This window comes from Xenopus laevis, chromosome 7L, assembly GCF_017654675.1.
Source record: "Xenopus laevis strain J_2021 chromosome 7L, Xenopus_laevis_v10.1, whole genome shotgun sequence".
Taxonomy (NCBI): domain Eukaryota; kingdom Metazoa; phylum Chordata; class Amphibia; order Anura; family Pipidae; genus Xenopus; species Xenopus laevis.
The window spans coordinates 138,475,995-138,482,391 of record NC_054383.1 but is presented as its reverse complement, the minus strand read 5'-3'; positions in this window follow the sequence as shown (position 1 = coordinate 138,482,391).

The window sequence follows — 6,397 nt, the reverse complement described above, 5'->3', positions numbered from 1 at the left end:
TGTTATAATTTTATTGGCTCATTAGCTCATGTAGACACAAAGGGGCAACGTTTCGGCCTCACACGGCCCTTTATCAAGAACTTGGACGTGGCTGCTCAATGTGAAACGTAAATGGCAGGGTTATTTGTCGGCCAGCACAAAGAGAAGCTCTACGCTCTCTAATAATGATGAAATTATTATCCGAAAGGCTGATAAGGGAGGGGCGGTGGTGATATTGGATTATAGCTATTATATTATATTAAATGATGAAACCAGTTATGGTAAATTAACCCATGACATTTTTCAAAAGAATTGGGGGTTTGTTGGACTCAGCTGTCACAAAGGGCTGGATTACAAAAGAAATGTACCACTATTTTTTGCCCAAATATCCCGTCAGGCCTGTAATATATACTCTGCCCAAGATACACAAAAGCCTGTCTGAGCCACCAGGGCGGCCGATAATCTCATCGAATGGGTCGTTGAACGAGAGCATAGAAGAATATGTTGATTCACTACAGCAGCCCTGTGTGCAACAGACGGGTAATTACCTGAAAGTCACTAATGATTATTTGCGATTAATACAAAGTGTTGATCTGCCCATGTCCAATATGGTGTTGGTTACTATGGACGTGCAGAGCCTTTATACGAGGCAGGTATTTAAGGTGGTGGGAGAATTAATTTCTCATAATGCATTGTATGTGGGACCACCAGCGCCGGATTTCATTGACGGCCGCCCCTAGGCCGCGAGGTCTGACCAGGCGGCCGCGCGGTCCTAGCGCCCACCTACACCACCCCTTCCCAACGCTGTAATTGAATGGGGGCGCACACGTCCCCATAATGCGGCTGGGCGGCATGCCGCCCCTATTTTTTTGCCGCCCTAGGCCTGGGCCTATGCAGCCTTGCCTCAAATCCGGGCCTGGGGACCACCCATTGAATTTATACTGTCACTGCTGAGATTTATTCTGTATAAGAATTCCTTCAAATTTGAGAAACAGTTTTTTTTATACAACGCAAAGGAACAGCAATGGGCTCAAGTGTAGCCCCTGTGTATGCAAATGTGTATATGCACATGTATGAGAGTGATATGATCTTGGGCCATCCTACGTTTAGGCGTTTCAGTCGTACTATAGACCCTACATTGACCATGTCTTCTTCCTGCGTTTGGGTTCAGTTTGTGAGTTGGAGACATTTGTGGAGCAGTTGAATACAGTGGAAAGCCCAATCAGGTTTACTTGAAAATATACAAAAAACACTTCTCTCACCAGTGTGAAGCCTCCCAATTGGCTTCCAACCATCACGTTGTCAAGATCCAGCTCCCTGGCAACAGAGCGTCCTCACAAATTTCTAAAATGGATTTCCATGGCTCGTTTTTCGTGAAACAATAAAAGCTTCTTTATTTATTGTTATATTAATTACATGTTTCATTTTTTTGCCCATGTTATATTAATTGCATGTCTTTACTCTAAAATATAGTTTGGACAGTATTGAGTTCCTGGATGTAAAAATATATAAGGGAGATGACAGATTGAATTCATGCATTTACATAAAACCCAACCATAGAAATACTATCGTACATTATCATAGCAGCCCCCCTAGACATCTCCTGGATTCGTTGCCCAGATCACATTTGCTCAAGGTGGTTCGTATTGATGGTGAACTGCACAAAAGGGAGGAAGATCTAAAGGTAATGTCTAAGAAATTTTTGGAGAGTGGGTACCCCCTAAAATTAATACACAATATTGAACAGTGGGCCCAAGGATTGGATAGAAATGCTGTCTGGCCAAAAAAATGAATTGAGAAATAAGAGATTTCCTGGTGATATATACTATGTAAGTCGATATGGAGTAGCCACAAGCCACATGCGGCAGTGTATAATGAAGCAGTGGCCAATAGTCCAGATCAACGAAAGTCTGTGTAAGAAGCTGCCCCAGAAACCTAAGTTTAGCTATAAACGGGGCAGGAGTCTTAAAGAGAAGTCCATCGAACCCTTTATTATTATTAACATGTATTTATATAGCGCCAACATATTGCGTAGCGCTGTAAAGTAAATGTGATTATACAACTACATCACATGAATTATATACATAGAACATATGGAGTTACATACATCACAATCAATACAGGTACAAAAGGTGAGGAAGGCCCTATGCAAAAGAGCTTACACTCTAAAGGGAAGGGAGTAATACACAAGGTGTGGGAGTGACAAGATCGAATTAAGTGGGTGAGAAATGTGGTACTGTATGTGGTGTTGCGTTTGGTAGTTAAGCAGAGTGAGGGGAGGCTTCTCGAAAGAAGTGCGTTTTCAGAGATTTCTTGAAAGTAGAAAGGTTGGGAGAAAGTCGGACAGACTGTGGGAGAGAGTTCCAGAGGAGGGGTGCAGCCCTTGCAAAGTCTTGAATGTGAGCATGTGAGGAGGTAATGAGAGAAGAGTTGAGTAGCAGGTCAGCAGAGGAGCGTAGTAAGCGAGTGGGTGAGTATATAGAGATGAATTCAGAGATGTAGGGTGGGGCAGAGTTATGAAGTGCTTTGAATGTCAGGGTCATTAATTTGAATTTGATTCTGAAAGGTAACGGAAGCCAGTGCAGGGATTGACAGAATGGCGAGGCAGAGGAGGAGCGGTTGCTGAGGTGTATGAGCCTCGCAGCAGTGTTCATTATGGACTGGAGAGCTGACAGTCTCTGGAGGGGGAGGCCAATTAAAAGAGAGTTACAGTAGTCTAGACGCGATATGATGAGAGAGTGAATAAGAATTTTGGCAGCATCTTGGGTGATAAATGATGGTATTTTGGATATGTTCCTTAGGTGGAAGTGACATGATTTAATAAGTGACTGGATATGAGGAGTGAATGACAGGGCAGAATCTAGGATAACCCCAAGGCACCGGGCCTGGGGAGAGGGGGTGATAGTGGAATTGGTAACTATGATGGATACTTCGGGGATGTTACTGGTGTTAGTTGGAGGAAAGAGAACCATTTCAGTTTTAGAGAGGTTTAATTTAAGGTAGCGTTGTGACATCCAGGTAGAGATAGCGGACAGGCAGGAGGAGATGCGAGTTTGGAGTTCTGGGTTGAGATCAGGAGATGAGAGATAGATCTGAGTATCGTCAGCATAGAGGTCGTAGTGGAAACCATACGAGTTGACTAATTTGTCGAGGGAGGAAATATAGAGGGAGAATAGTAATGGTCCCAGGACAGAGCCTTGAGGAACTCCAACAGAAAGAGGTAGGGGAGAAGATGATACTTCATTGTAGGAGACACTGAAGGAACGATTGGTGATGTAAGAAGAGAACCAGGACAGGGCTGTGTCACAAAGGCCAAGCGAATGGAGGGACTGGAGGAGGAGAGGGTGATCTACAGTGTCAAATGCGGCTGAGAGATCAAGCAGTATTAGTAGTGAGAAATGATTGTTGGCTTTAGCGGTTAAAAGGTCATTAGTTAGTCGAGTCAGGGCAGTTTCTGTGGAGTGTTGTGGCTTAAAACTAGATTGTAGGGGGTCCAGCAGGTTATTGTCAGAGAGGAATGAGGTAAGTCGGTTGTAGACTAGGCGCTCAAGTAGTTTAGAGATGATAGGATAGGTCTAGCATAAGGGAGGCACTAGACCCAGAAAGAGAGACCAAAGAGAGAGGTAAAAAACAAGACATTGACCAGCAACTGGTGGGAAACACTGGGCAGAGACAAGACACAGTCCTGTTGCCTTTAGATTGAGCCTTTCCCTGTAAAAGTAAGTGGTGGTGATTTTAAATAAAGCTTCGTTGCAAAGAAAAGATTTCTGGATCCCTGAGCTTCACTGTGTCGCACCCAAAGGGCTAAATGGCCAATTAGTTCTTAGCTGCTTCCTTGACTAAACCAAGTTAGTTATCAGCTGCTATAACCAAAAGGTGACAATGCTTGAAATGTTATATTGAAAATTGATACATTATGGAAGTGTCTAATTAAGCACGTTTAAATTAAAATGTATCTGTCGCCTCTGGTTAACAAAGTATACGATTTGTATCTGTTTGCTGGTTATTCCTCAATGGACTTTATTGAATGGACTTTGTCACTTTTGAACATTCACTTTCTCTACTGAACAGTGGCACCTAGTGGTGAGATTGGAATACACATGTTATATGTCTAATGAAAGCATTCACTTTAATATGTAAATGATTTTGTGTTCACACATGTATGACGTCATGTGTGGCGCTATTTTTTGGAAAAAAAAGCGGAAGGGCTAAGGGTATAAATAGCCATTTTCTGCACTTGTATTTTATCTTTGATAAAGGCCCTAAGGTGGGCCGAAACGTTGGGTACACAAGTATGAATAACATTTGATATACATTCAAGAAATCAGAGTGCGGGTCTGTTGAAGAATAATATGTGTACACGTTTACCCTAGCACCCGGAGATTGAAAAAAGACTGGTTTTGAGTGCAAGCGCTGAGAACTGTATATAAATACTGTATATATATATATGCACACACATATATAACCAACAGACTCTCCCATGAATTCTGAAAAAATTCAGAGTCAATAAGGCCCATCACTGTTTTCTATCTTCCTGGAAAGGAACAAAATGTCCAGAACGTGGAGCCATTGGCACAGATACTGATTTCATTGATTTTTAGCAGAGAATTGTATCCCTCCCAGCCTGGGCCCAATACCCATAAACACCCTACAGTATTGTGTATTCATGTATTATTGCAGACTTTATCCATGAACATGATCTATGATCTACACAAACACATCACATCACTATGGGGACAAACAGGGCCGCCATTAGAAATCATGGGGCCCTGTACAACAATATTTTTGGGGCCCCACGGGGCCCCACCCCCCCTGGTGACCAAGCCCCACCCCCCCTGGTGACCAAGCCCCACCCCAGACCCCGTCCACTCTACATTTAAAAGACCACAGAGACATCAGCACTAAAAAAGTAACCCCCCACATTGGCACCAGGGCCCCCCTTACAAGTTAAAAAATCGGGGCCCCAAAAAAATATTTTTAAAAAAAACATTGGCGCCACAGCCCCCCTTGCAATTTAAAAGAAAATTGGGGCCCCAATACTTTTTTTAAAAAAAAAAACATTGGTGCCAGGCCCCACCTTACAAGTTAAAAAAATTGGGGCCCCAAAAATATATTTTTTAAAATAACATTAGCGCCACAGCCCCCCTTGCAATTTAAAAGAAAATTGGGGCCCCAAAAAAGCTTTTTTTTTAAAAAGCACTGGTGCCAGAGCCCCCTTTACAAGTAAAAAAAATATTTTTTTAAAAAAAAACATTGTTGCCAGGCCCCCCTTACAAGTTAAAAAAAAATGGGGCCCCAATACTTTTTTTTAAAAAAAAAAAAAAACATTGGTGCCAGGCACCACCTTACAAGTTAAAAAAATTGGGGCCCCAAAAATATATTTTTTAAAATAACATTGGTGACAGGGGCCTATAGAATATTAAAATAATACTTTGGTGGCCAGGGGATTAAAAGAAAAACAAACACAAATTGGTGTTCAGTAGAATTGAACTCATGGCTTCAGGACTTCAACTTCACCTCCTTTTCATGACTTTGGGTCTTTTCGGCACTTCCGCATTTTCGGCCGCAGGCTTTGGAGCTCGCAAGGGGGGCCCGGCTCTTTCAAAACTGCAGCACTGCCGGGCCCCCCTTGATGCCCGGGACCATGATGGTGGCCCTGGGGGCAAATATGGCTCCTGTCTGACCCAACATCTCTGAATTCTCCAATTCGGAAGACATTACAGTTACACGACTCTAATGAAAGTGGAATTATCTAGACATAAATAAGTGTAGACTGGGCCCCCATTCCGGTTACACCAAGAAAGTTATTATTTAACAAAGAGAAACAAGAGAGGGTGAAGCCCAGAGAGAAGTCCTCAAGCCGAGCCATAAATCCCACCTTTGATGCTTGAGATTCAGGAAGGCCCCAGTTGTTTTTGAAGTGGTTCTCAATGTTGGGGTGACTTGTAAGCCCCTCCCACCTATTTTAGCCTCTAACACTTGCAAGACCACCCACTTTTTTAAGTAATATGTACAAATTCATAATGTATCAATAAGATGGGCATTCCTACAAAATGATGGGCATGACCATGAGTGAGAGCAGTTGGGAATTCTCAGTGTAGACAATCACTTTAGTGTTGAGTTGAGAAGTTGCCCTAGAGGGTAAGTGATGAGCCTTTAATGGAGGATCTAATGCCAGAGACCCTGGTTTGACTCCCTCTCGTACCTCCATGTGACCGTGGACAAGTCAATGAATCTCCTGCTATACTGAGTGCACCTATTTCACTGATTTCTGAGTAAAAAATCACTAGTTCTGAGTCATATGGGAGAAAAGCTGTATAGAAATAATACCCAATGCCTCTTGTTTCCACTTCTCTGGATACATGGGAGTTGCTTCCCTCATCTGAAACATTGGATTTGATCTTTCTGGGGCCCCTTG